The sequence below is a fragment of the Branchiostoma lanceolatum genome, chromosome 5, assembly GCF_035083965.1.
Source record: "Branchiostoma lanceolatum isolate klBraLanc5 chromosome 5, klBraLanc5.hap2, whole genome shotgun sequence".
NCBI classification, from domain to species: domain Eukaryota; kingdom Metazoa; phylum Chordata; class Leptocardii; order Amphioxiformes; family Branchiostomatidae; genus Branchiostoma; species Branchiostoma lanceolatum.
This window is the reverse complement of record NC_089726.1, coordinates 20,559,569-20,571,452: the sequence shown is the minus strand read 5'-3', so window position 1 is coordinate 20,571,452 and position 11,884 is coordinate 20,559,569. Positions and strand designations below refer to the sequence as shown.

The 11,884-nt window shown below is 41.6% G+C and overlaps 1 long non-coding RNA gene across 1 annotated transcript; it reads right to left on the bottom strand.

Moving 5' to 3' along the window:
- Positions 1-7,665: 7,665 nt before the first annotated feature.
- LOC136434273 (uncharacterized) lies at positions 7,666-10,628 on the bottom strand. Its single transcript, XR_010755719.1, has 3 exons — positions 10,296-10,628; positions 9,182-9,289; positions 7,666-8,028 (listed from the first exon to the last, which is right to left on the bottom strand). It is a non-coding gene; the product is annotated as an uncharacterized lncRNA (long non-coding RNA).
- Positions 10,629-11,884: the final 1,256 nt, after the last annotated feature.

Sequence of the window (11,884 nt, the reverse complement as noted above, 5' to 3'; positions counted from 1 at the left end):
TGTCATTGGAATGACACACCCTATGGATAGCTGAATCTGACCCTGTGTCATTGAAATGACACACCCTATGGATAGCTAAATCTGACCGTGTCATTGAAATGATACACCCTACGAATAGCTGAATCTGACCCCGTGTCACTGGAATGACAAACCCTATGGATAGCTGAACCTGACCCTTTGTCATTGGAATGACACGCCCTGTGGATAGCTGAATCTGACCCTGTGTCATTGGAATAACACACCCTATGGATAGCTGAATCTGACCCTGTGTCATTTGAATGATACACCCTACGAATAGCTGAATCTGACCCCGTGTCACTGGAATGACACACCCTATGGATAGCTGAACCTGACCCTTTGTCCTTGGAATGATACACCCTACGAATAGCTGAATCTGACCCCGTGTCACTTGAATGACACACCCTATGGAATACTGAATCTGACCCTGTGTCATTGGAATGACACGCCCTGTGGATAGCTGAATCTGACCCTGTGTCATTGGAATGACACGCCCTGTGGATAGCTGAATCTGACCCTGTGTCATTGGAATGACAACCTACGGATAGAACCTGGGTGTCTCGTAAAAACACAGTACGAAAGTTTGTTATCTTATTTATTCACATATTTTTCAAGATTATTTGGCTACAATCAGTATTTCTTGACGAGGCCCTTCTCTTGCATACAACAATAAAAACAACAGTAATGATTACAAATAACACAATGACGTGAGGAAAAAATAAAGAAATAACAATAGTGAAACATACAGCTACTGTACAAACTCATGTTAAACAACTTGAGCACCAATGACAGGTGAGGTTGTATGTTTGACAGGTGTGGTGTTGAGTACCAAGGACAAGTTTGGTTGTATGTTGGTCATTTGAGGTGTTCAGCACCAAGGACAGGTGTGATTGTATGTCTGACAGATGTAGTGGTCAGCACCAAGGACAGGTGTGGTTGTATGTCTGCCAAGTGTGGTGTTTAGCACTGAAGTCAGGTGTGGTTGTATGTCTGACAGATGTAGTGGTCAGCACCAAGGACAGGTGTGGTTGTATGTCTGCCAAGTGTGGTGTTTAGCACCAAGGACAAGTTTGATTGTATATCTGACAGGTGTGGTGTTCAGCACCAAGGACAGGTGTGGTTTTATGTCTGACAGGTGTGGTGTTCAGCACCGAGGGAAGTTTTGGTTGTATGCCTGACAGATGTAGTTGTCAGCACCAAGGACAGGTGTGGTTGTATGTCTGACAGGTGTGGTGTTCAGCACTGAAGTCAGGTGTGGTTGTATGTCTGACCGATGTAGTGGTCAGCACCAAGGACAGGTGTGGTTTTCTGTCTGACAAGTGTGGTTTACAGTGAGGACATGTGTGGTTGTATGTCCTACAGGTGTAGTGTTCAGCATCAGTGACAGGTATGTCAGCGTGTGGATAGTATTTCGACACCAAGGATAGGTATGGTTGTACTGTTACTGTACAGTGTTCTCGCCAGCGCCCGTCCTCCCGTCATTTGACTGGTTTTTGTCGCTCATGACGGACAAAATTTTTGCCCAACCCGTCATTTTTAATGGACAAAAATCAGTGTGTAAAGATATTTAGACAGAGTTTAGAATTTTGCAAAAACTCCAGAGGATCACCGGAAGTTCGCGACGAGGGCGATCTAGATCATTTCTAATGCCCGCCGGCGACAACCCCAGCCACACACAAAGAGCGCCGTGGTGGATATTTGGTGGCCGCCGAAAACTCGGCGTCATGCGCCGCTCTCCCCACAGTTTTGGCTGGTCGCATCGGGCTGACGTTTATTTCTGTTTTGTCCCTCTCGGTTCACCGTCAGTCTCGTTATCAAAGAAGCCTAAAAATTCAGCAATATTCCTATAGCTAGGCTTTCTGTAATCTGTAAAACATTATTAAAGTTTCAAGCCGCGGCGGCTGAGTTGAATTAATGCACTTTCTTCCCGAAAGAAATGGTAAACAGGCGTCAGATGTTCTATTCCACCATGACCACCAATCACAGTGTGTCGTCTCCGTCGCGTCAAGAAATACCGACCAATGACACGCGAGTCTCGGTAGTCGCGTGATTTCAGCTAAGCGTGAATTTGCGAGATGTTAGAGGAATGACGGGGATCGCAAGGATCGCACGACGAAGCGACTGTTGGAAGGCTTGAATCGACAACTTTTGAGGGCATTCAGTGCAGTTACCGGAGAAATTAACCGTGGAAAACATGGGAGAAAAAAATGGACGTCTTTATGGCGTTCTTTCTCAAAGTAGGGTGTCAAATTCTATGTTCAATATTTACAGGGAGCATACGGGACAAGTGTTGAAAAATTTTAATTTTGCCGACTTATTCTGTGTTTTTTTTTTGTAGGACGTAGGTACGTAATAAAGATTTGCTGTGCTTGATTTTCTTTTCTTTGCCGATTGTAAACAACATAGAAATGTAGCTTGTGTGTGAACATTCGATCTTACCGCGATGATCGACGGCACGCCTCCTCCCAAAATTAAGCCTGAAACCCTTGTGTAATTTTTCACCGAAAGAGATGTCATTAAACTAAGCTAATTCTACCAAGAAATTTGCCCCTCAAAATGCAGGAAATAGCGTTTCAGAGGGTCTAGATTCCAAAATTTTCCGGGGGAGAATACCCCCGGACCCACCTAGGATGGTCACGCCTTCGGCGCTCGATATGGTCTTCCCGACAGGAAAATTTAATTGACGGGTAAAAATTTCAGGCTGGCGAGAACATATGAAATATGTGGTGTTGAGCATCACAATCTCCACCAGAACTGTTTCATGGTGACGTGGCTGTGGATGCATGTGGGTTCGATGTAATCAGGATAACCCAACAAGCTGTGGATAGATGTTTTGTAATACTTTTAGGTAGATGTTGGTACGACAAAGGTTAACCTTGATAATGGACTTCCTTGGGGCATCTTACAGTAATGCAGTAGAACATTATATATTCAATAGAAGGGTAGGTGTTGAAAAACAAAAGTTAAGTTCGATAATGGGATTCCAAGCAACTTCCTACGGTACTGCAACGGAACTTCAAAATGCTAGGGTCCTGGTTTTTAAGTGGTAGATAGCTCTTGGAGCAAGGAGTGAGCTTGAACTCCCTAGCAGCTGGTATGGAATTGCAGTGGGTCATTTTGTTGGAAACTTTCGAAGAGGATAACTCAAGAAGGTATTGCTGGCTTTTCATTATTTTTTCATACATAGGTATCTTGGATGTTGATTAACACAATGAGACCTATGTTGTGGAAATAAGAACCTATTCTACATAAATACTTAGGTAAAATTGGAAATGTGCAACGTTTACTATCATAAAAGCAGCGGTCTTGGAATTTAGGACAATAGGTCAACATACATCTTGCAGTGCTAGTGGGCCATCGCAAAACAAATCTCGTTTCAGTTGTGTTTGGCATGTACATCACTTAAGTGATGATTAACACAGGAAGATGCTAATTGTTCAAATTAAAAGCTAATCTGCAAAATCAATGAGGAAATTTCATCGACTCCCCACGTACCATGATAGGATTTTCAGGCAACAAGCATATACAGCTGAAAAAGAGAGGAATATTGATAGGTATTAATTATACAAATTTTGTTGACAAAAAAAATTAGAATACATTTACCTTAGCAGCAAATGATGGTAGTTTGATACTTCCGTCTGTCGTATGGATAGGGGGCAAGAAGAAGTCCTGACAATTAAACTTTATCTCATGATCATGAAATGTCTGTGCCTCCCATTTTAGGCGAGACCAATGCCGTCGTAGGAAACCAGCCGGTATGCCTAGAGAGTCTATGTAAGCCTTGTAGCTTATTTTGTACGTACCATGCTTCGCTCTCTACTTTTCAAGACACCCGTCATATAAAGTATGGATTATAGGGGCCAGAAGAAGCCCCGACAATTTGACATGCCATGTCTGGCGTCTTTCAGGTGTTAGGCAATAGCGGTGAAACTGGTCCCTTGTTAACAATGCCTCCCATCTTAGGCGAGACCAATGTCGTCGTAGGAAACCAGCCGGTATGCCGGGAGAGTCTATGCAAGCCTTGTAGCTTATTTTGTACATACCATGCTTCGCTCTCTACTTTTCAAGACACCCGTCATATGAAGTATGGCTAGGGACGAGAAGAAGCCCTGACAATTTGACATGCCATGTCTGATGTCTTTTAGGTGTCAGGCAGTAGCGGTGAAACTGGTCCCTTGTTAGCAATGCCTCCCATCTTAGGCGAGACCAATGCCGTCGTAGGAAACCAGCCGGTATGCCTGGAGAGTCTATGTAAGCCTTGTAGCTTATTTTGCACATACCATGCTTCGCTCTCTACTTTTCAAGACACCCGTCATATGAAGTATGGATAGGGGCGAGAAGAAGCCCCGCCAAATTGACTTTATCTTATGGAAATGTCACTTCTGATGTCTTACAGGTGTTGGGTTCAACTTAACAATTGATTATTCTACGGTTTTCTTATTAATGATAATAAGGTCCTCATTTGCATAGATTACATCAATTAATGATCCTCTGTGGCCAAACTATGTGAAAGGTATATAATAGCAAAGAAGGCTATCTTATCATCTTTTCATTGATTATGCAAATGATGCCCTGATTTGCTTGATACATGTCTAATGATGTTCATCTTTACTTTGTACTTCCTAATACTGATGGAATCATTCCTGCTATATGGTATCATGGTATTTTACATTTATTATGTAAATCAAGTTTTGATTTGCATGATTGGCATGTTCCTTTCAATTTGACTAGCCATTTTTGACGTCTTTCAGGTGTTTGGCAATAGCGGTGAAACTGGCTCCTTGTTAGCAATGCCTCCCATCTTAGGCGAGACCAATGCCGTCTTAGGAAACCAGCCGGTATGCCGGGAGAGTCTATGTAAGCCTTGTAGCTTACTTTGCACGTACCATGCTTCGCTCTCTACTTTTTCAAGACACCAGTCATATGAAGTATGGCTAGGGGCGAGAAGAAGCCCCAACAATTTGACATGTCATGTCTGACGTCTTTCAGGTGTTCGGCAATAGCGGTGAAACTGGCCCCTTGTTAGCAATGCCTCCCATCTAAGGCGAGACCAATGCCGTCTTAGGAAACCAGCCGGTATGCCTGGAGAGTCTATGTAAACCTTGTAGCTTACTTTGCACGTACCATGCTTCGCTCTCTATTTTTCAAGACACCCGTCATATGAAGTATGTCTAGGGGCGAGAAGAAGCCCCGACAATTTGACATGCCATGTCTGACGTCTTTCAGTTGTTAGGCAATAGCGGTGAAACTGGTCCCTTGTTAGCAATGCCTCCCATCTTAGGCGAGACCAATGCCGTCTTAGGAAACCAGCCGGTATGCCGGGAGAGTCTATGTAAGCCTTGTAGCTTATTTTCCACATACCATGCTTCGCTCTCTACTTTTCAAGACATCCGTCATATGAAGTATGGATAGGGGCGAGAAGAAGCCCCGACAAATTGAATTCATCTCATGAAAATGTCACTTCTGACGTCTTTCAGGTGTTGGGTTCAACTTAACAATTGATTATTCTATGGTTTTCTTATTAATGATAATAAGGTCCTCATTTGCATAGATTACATCAATTAATGATCCTTTGTGGCCAAACTATGCGAAAGTCATATAATAGCAAAGAAGGCTATCTTATCATCTTTTCATTGATTATGCAAATGATGCCCTGATTTGCTTGATACATGTCTAATGATGTTCATCTATACTTTGTACTTCCCAATACTGATGGAATCATTCCTGCTATATGGTATCATGGTATTTTACATTTGTTATGTAAATAAAGTTTTGATTTGCATGATTGGCATGTTCCTTTCAATTTGACTAGCCATTTTTGACGTCTTTCAGGTGTTCGGCAATAGCAGTGAAACTGGCCCCTTGTTAGCAATGCCTCCCATCTAAGGCGAGACCAATGCCGTCTTAGGAAACCAGCCGGTATGCCTGGAGAGTCTATGTAAACCTTGTAGCTTACTTTGCACGTACCATGCTTCGCTCTCTATTTTTCAAGACACCCGTCATATGAAGTATGGCTAGGGGCGAGAAGAAGCCCCGACAATTTGACATGCCATGTCTGACGTCTTTCAGGTGTTAGGCAATAGCGGTGAAACTGGTCCCTTGTTAGCAATGCCTCCCATCTTAGGCGAGACCAATGCCGTCTTAGGAAACCAGCCGGTATGCCTGGAGAGTCTATGTAAGCCTTGTAGCTTACTTTGCACGTACCATGCTTCGCTCTCTATTTTTCAAGACACCTGTCATATGAAGTATGGCTAGGGGCGAGAAGAAGCCCTGACAATTTGACATGCCATGTCTGACGTCTTTCAGGTGCTAGGCAATAGCGGTGAAACTGGTCCCTTGTTAGCAATGCCTCCCATCTTAGGCGAGACCAATGCCGTCTTAGGAAACCAGCCGGTATGCCTGGAGAGTCTATGTAAACCTTGTAGCTTACTTTGCACGTACCATGCTTCGCTCTCTATTTTTCAAGACACCCGTCATATGAAGTATGGCTATAGGGGCGAGAAGAAGCCCTGACAATTTGACATGCCATGTCTGACGTCTTCCAGGTGTTAGGCAATAGCAGTGAAACTGGTCCCTTGTTAGCAATGCCTCCCATCTTAGGCGAGACCAATGCCGTCTTAGGAAACCAGCCGGTATGCCTGGAGAGTCTATGTAAGCCTTGTTGCTTATTTTGCACGAACCATGCGTCGCTCTCTGTTTTTCAAGACACCCGTCACATGAAGTATATAATGGCTAGGGGCGAGAAGAAGCCCCGACAAATTGACTTCAAATTATCTCATGACGTCTTTCTGGTGTTTGGATAACCTTCAGTTGATGTATTTTCTGCTCATTATGTGAATAAGGTCCTCATTGGCATGTACTACATCAGTCATGATCAATGATCCTCTTTACCCAAATAAGTGTCCAAAGTATGCAAGTTATATCTTAGCAAAAACTATTTTAACCTCTTTTCATTAAATATGCAAATGAGGCCCTGATGTGCTTTATACATGTATAATGATGTTCATCTTTACTTCGTACTTCCAAATGCTGATGGAATCTTTCCCAACATGAAATGCTGACATTCTACATTTATTATGTAAATGAGATTTTCATTTGCATGGTGTACATGTTCCTCTCTTTTTGATGTCTCTCTTTTTTTTTTTTTGGTTTTTAGGTGGCAGTACCATTGTCCCTTATTCACGAGCCCAATTGCCTACCTCTGAAAAATCATGACCGTAATGTCCAGAACACGGGATATGAAAACTGGAATTTCTACTGCAGTACCATGGGAAGCTGGTAGGGGCCCATAATCTAATCTCTTCCTTCCACAGCTACCAATATGCCCAATATGATAAAGATTAACATACATTCATGACTTCTAGAGTTATCCTGCTAACAGACATGTAAACAAAACTCTGAAAACATAACCTTCTTGATGGTCTCCTATACTACTCAAGCCTCCAAGGGTATCATACTATGAGGGGCACTGGCGACTGTAGGTCATTGAGGTTATTGTTAAGGTAAAGGCTTCCATAGGAATATAAACATTTCTAATAAGATATTATAAGATATATGCATGGTTGTCCCCCCCGACCCCCCCAAAAAAAACTCTGTAACATTTAGTTTCATACAGTATTGATCTGTTTCACAATTTAGTTACTGTCTTGTTTGCACTTTCCATGTAAGGGTTAATAAATCCACTGCAGTATCATACCTGGTTGTGATCAGTTGTAGTCGATTGAGGTGTTTAGCAACACCTGTATGATGTTCACTACAAAAGGTTCCAATCCAGAACCTTTCATACTCAGAGCATTAAGACCATCATGTACTAAAAATTCATCTGTTGATTCACCAGGAGAATCCATCATCAATATACCATCATGCAAGTACATCATATTGAAAGACTTTTCCCAAACCCTCTCCCTGAAGTATGTGTGTTTCCACTCGCTTGGATGCTGTTCTTGAAGGGCGTCAGATGTACTGGTAGAAAATAAAGCTGCTGTATGTTTCCCTCAGCACATTTGTCTTCTACATGGGGAAAGAGAGGTACATGTTAGAGGATATGGATGAAGATTGATATATGTAACTTACTGCACCTACAAATATGTGGCCTTCTCTATGCAAATGTTTAATGACGTATTGAAAATTAATTTTAATGTAAAAAAAAGTAAACAACATGCAAGTCGTGTTTGGCCGTAGGCAGCTGTTTGAGTCAGGAATGGCTGTCCAAATTCCCTGCAAGTCGTTAACTGGGATGTAAGCTAGTCGTCGATTCTGCCCTTTCAAACCGAACCATGACCATATTCATACCTATTCTACCTCACGACACCACCGCGCTTCACCAACTAAAAAGTCTGCATCAGGTTGTGTTTTTTCCAGACTCTGGCATAAAATACCAAGTCCCGTGGTTGAGGAGAGGGGCACCATTAGCTGGTAAGAGAATACACCACATGTACACCAGACCATCCTGATGTGAGCGGATCTAATAAATCTGTCCAGATATGCAGCTTGTACTCGTCAGTACAAACCAGGTGTGTTATGCCATTACTTAAAGGGGCATATTGTAGAATCTGGTGGGCAAAAACTACAAATAATAAGAATTTGAAAGATCTACACTAAGATTCACGTTTGTAACCTATTTGTTACTTATTTCCAACATATTCTTGTCATTTTGTCACATTTCTACCATTAATAAACGACGACAAATGCAAAACGTGTAAAATCTGGTTCCTTTACGTATTAACTTGCGTCCCAGAATTTAATATGCAAATAAGCCAGTGAAGAACGCTAAAAAATAATCAAATCGACCGTTACGGTCGGAGATCGATCGTCACGTATATATAGGAAAATCACCACAAGTGATCAAACTTCAGAACGTCGCACGTTCGATCGCGTGTTCGGCGATGGTTCGACAAAATAGCGGACAAGCCAAGTGGTGGTGGGGATTGCGTATACAATATTTTTAAAGACGTCCGCAAGATACTACAAAGTCGCATCCATACGTGATGAATATTGCTGTGCAGTGTACTAGTAATAAGGTAGATTCAACTAATGATGTAGAAAAATAATCAAAAACAAAGAATTTTGTTTTATGCTCATGTCACAATATGCCCATTTAAAGGCATTTTATACAAGATATGTAACAAGCAAATAACAGCTGCATGTAAAGTGTGCAATGTACCATTGGTCTCCATGTCAGCAGTTGTTTTCTTTGCCTCCTCACAGGCCTGAAGCATTGACTGCTCCACCATCTGAGCATCAATGGCTCTGTAGACCCTCTTCGCATACACTATACAGAGTAAAAATATACTAAATCGACATCATTCCCTGTACTGTAAATGCAGAAATATTTGTGGTTTTATGGTCATGACTTTCATTGATTAACTCTTTACCACAACCTTAAAAACATGCGAAAAGCCGTTCCATTGTGTGGCACTATTATTGTTTAAACGTGATCTCAAAACCACCGCAACAATCCATTTTCTCCTTACCGCGAAATTAAACCTTGCTAACATTTCTGCATTTACAGTATCTTATTATGCAACATAACTGCAATATCAACTTAGATGTCTACATCCTATTCATCTGCTTTCTGACTCATTGACAATGATGTACTTATGGATGCTTCTAGAGCAAAATTATGATTATAAAATTAAATAAATTATTTTTATGATGACAACATTATGAAAATCAAAATTGACAGATTGTGCAAGAGTAGATTGCAAAATATTGCATAGGAATGCATACATCATAGGATCATCCTGTCAATAGTGTAAAACTCTTATTATTGACAGGATGATCATGTCAATAGCCACTAATCCTTTTGTCGGGAAGTACCCTTCAACCGACTAAATCCCGACCAAATTCCCTGAGAGACGGCGATTTTCCGACCAATTCTCAAATAACATTTCCGACGTATTCCCGACCAATTACAGACCGCACCATTCACTGTGTCAATCATTACATCAACGTTTACTAGTATATCCTTTCACTCAAAACGTAAATCAACAAGTAAACCAGCATTGTAGCTTTCTTCTTCAGGTTTGTGAACAAATTAGAAACTTTACAGTATGCTGTATCTGTTCAAGATCTGTTCTTGTGTTGTGGCGCGCTCAAAAAACTTGGACCTTGTTTTTCTCACAAATGATTTTTTGTCACAGAAGATCCACAGAAACTTTACACAGCCATTCAGAATATTTATGTGCGAAGCATATTCTGAACCTTCCTGAGGGACTGGAAGTTTTCATTGAGAATTTTCTCTCAGAAATGACGAAAATGTTTGGAAAAGATCTTACCTGTCATGACGTCACACGTGCTTGATTTTGTTGACTGCATCGCCTCCAAATCTTGCTGCATTTCTCCCCAAATCCTGAGTTTTGCCTATCAATTTTCGTCCATACAGTTTCACAGCCCTTTCGCTTCCCTTTCTGTGGAAAATTTCCCGCAATGACGCTACATTTGAAGACATTTTGACATGAACGAAAAAAGAAGAACGACCACAACGTTGTCCGGGTTCTTGTGGTGAAATGTTGAATCTTGCATCTTGTCCAGCCGCTTGTCGTCCCGTTCCTGCTCACTTTGTGCTTTGTCCTTTCTTCTCTTTCTGTGAAAACTTTCCTAGCATCCTTCCTTCCTGGTGTATATAGTTCGAACATTTGTTGTTGTAGGTTCAAGTTGATAATACAAGTCTTCCCGGTAATAAGAATAAGAAGATCTGTCGGTAATTTCCGTGACGTCATACCAGTTCAGTCTCAAACCGAAGTTTATCCGCGATGCGAAGTAATCCGAGAAAATAAGGCGCGAATAATGCGATTTCTCCTCGGTTTTCAGCTCCATATTTTTGGATATCACTAACAATAGATAAAAATCATATTTTTTTCATTTCCCGAATAAACGTTCATGTTATTATTTTGTTGTTGTTGTTGTTGTTGTGCCGAAGTGTTGTCTTCCTTCGGATAGCTAGTGTAGTCGTATATTAGTACGCGGTAGCTCATTGTCGCCTGATTGCCCAGATAGTGTGCTTTATGTTCGCTTAGAATGGTAGATGTCTAGTCTTGGCGCAGCGTTTGTTAACCGGTGTCGCCGGTTTGCAAAATGCGTGGAAATGTTTCATACACGATCTTAAGACTTGTCTAGTCTAAGCGAATTTCCGAAGAAGAATTATAATTTCAAAACATTGCCATGTGCCTTTGGGTACAAGTGCCGTTAATTTGTGCATAAATTATTGCAGTTGATCATCGGAATAACACAATTTGTTTTAAGTCTATTTCTATGTCTAATGATGGTGACATTTACTTAAATATTTCTAATGATGCAACTATGAGTGTGTGTGTGTGTGTGTGCGTGCGTGTGTGTGTGTATGTGTGTGTGTATGTGTGTGTGTGTGTGTGTGTGTGTGCGTGTGTGCGTGAGTGCGTGAGTGTGTGTGTGTGTGTGTGTGTGTGTGTATGCTAACTGTGTGTTGAAACAGTGTTCAGCACCAAGGACAGCTGTCTTGCTTGTACTTGTGAACGGTTTAATGGAATAGTAGCTAGTATTTTTGGTCGACATCTGGATTATCAATCCATCTCCGTGGAAGGTAACAAACACGCACTGAACAGCTTTTGTCATGAATAAAAGAAATGTATGTTGCTTTAGCACCTGTTCATGGATCAAAAGTGCCACCAGCAATTATTTCAAGAACTTCAATTGTGAATGCGTGATGGAAGCTACATTCTTATGGTTCAACAGCGTCATCTAGCAATGTTTTCTAGAACTGTCACTGCACGAAATGGCCTCGTATCCCGGCGTATACGTACAGGGATTCCTCCGGAAATATTCCATATCCCGGTGCGGATTTAGCGTTTCCGTTAGTTATAACGGATACGCTAAATCCGCACCGGGA